Genomic DNA, 1702 nt, shown 5'->3' on the forward strand with positions numbered 1-1702 from the left:
AACAACAACAAGTCCAGTTCTGATCATCAAGCCACTGAAGCTAGGTCAAATGGGTACTATCTACAGGTTTGGGCATTCCTGTGAGTCTCCTTTCACTTCATATCAACTGGACGCTTCACTCTGAGCTCTAGCCCTCTATGGCTATGTCCTTGTCTATGGGCTCAGGAGTCCCCAGATCTCACCATACTTCGGACCAACCAGCCCTTCCTCTTCTCTCTCTCATTTCCAGGTCAACAGAAATCTATGGAGCTTGTTTGAACTCAGCCCATATCTTCATTGCTGCCTTTCCCCCTCTTCCACTCACCAGTAGACCAACATGGTCACCAGAAAGCTTACATGCCTGCTCATGTGTTCCCTTTGAGTTTCAGTCTTGGAGGGGAGCCTTTGGACATTTAAATGAATATATATTTACAATGTGCTATGTGTAAACCAAATTTTAAAAAAAGTAATAGAGGTAAATACTGTAAATACTGCTGGCTAAGGGTGCATGGAGGGCATTGTAATCATTACAATGATTTGCTGAATGTAAATGTGGTGATCTGTCCTGTAAGCCTTTACTCACACAATACACAATAAAAATGTAAAAAAGAAAAAGATGTACTTATAATTACTAGTGATTGGAATGAGAGGTTTGAAACAAAGAAAAGGGGTCAGTATTTGGAAATATGGCCTTGGTGATAGAAATTATGCTGGAGACCATGTGATAGAAGTTTTCAAGACCAATAACTTTTTTAACAAACACAAAAGATGATTATACACATGGATTCACCAGATAAGATACACAGAAATCAAATTGACCACAAGTGTGGAAAGATCCTATGGTGGAAAAGCTCCATATCATCAGCAAAAACAAGGCATGGTCAGACTGTAGAACAGACCATCAATTGCTCATATGCAAGTTCAGGCTGAAGCTGAAGAAGATTAAAACAAGTCTACCAAAGTAAAAATATGACCTTGAACATATTCCACCTGAATTTAGAGATCATCTCAAGAACAAATTTGATGAATTAGACACTAATGACCAGAAGAGTTGTGGGATAACATAAGGAAGACAAGGAAGAAAGAAAAGACAAAATGAATATCAGAAGAGACTCTGAAACTTGCTCTCCAGTGTAGACATGCTAAATCAAATGGAAGCAATGAGGAGGGAACTGAACACAAAAATTTGAAGGGCAGCTCCAGAAGACAAAGTCAAATATTATAATGAAATGTGCAAAGATCTGGAATTAGAAAACCAATGGAAGAACATGCTCAGCATTTCTTAAGCTGAAATAACTGAGGAAAAAGCTCAAGCCTTGAATTGAAATACTGAAGGATTTTTTGGGCAAAATATTGAATGATGCAGAAAGCATCATAAGAAGATGAAAGGAATACACAGTCTCTGTACCAAAAAGAAATGATCACTAATTGCAACTGTCACAACTGCAAAGGTAGAAGTTTTGTAACATAAAGGGTGGTGGCGGTGGTTATGTGCCATGGAGTTGGTTCTGACTCACAGCGACCCTGTACAGGGTTTCCGAGGCTGTAAATCTTTATGGGAGAAGAAAGCCTCATCTTTCTCCCATGGAACAGCTGGCAGTTTCGAACTGCTGACCCTGAGGTTAGCAGCCTGATTCGTAACCACTATGTTACCAAAGGGGGGAGTAGTTAATCTTACATTCCAGGAACAGAGGACCTTAGGACCATCAAGGGAGAGGAGCAA

The sequence above is a fragment of the Chrysochloris asiatica genome, unplaced genomic scaffold (assembly GCF_000296735.1).
Source record: "Chrysochloris asiatica unplaced genomic scaffold, ChrAsi1.0 scaffold00039, whole genome shotgun sequence".
Lineage (NCBI taxonomy): Eukaryota > Metazoa > Chordata > Mammalia > Afrosoricida > Chrysochloridae > Chrysochloris > Chrysochloris asiatica.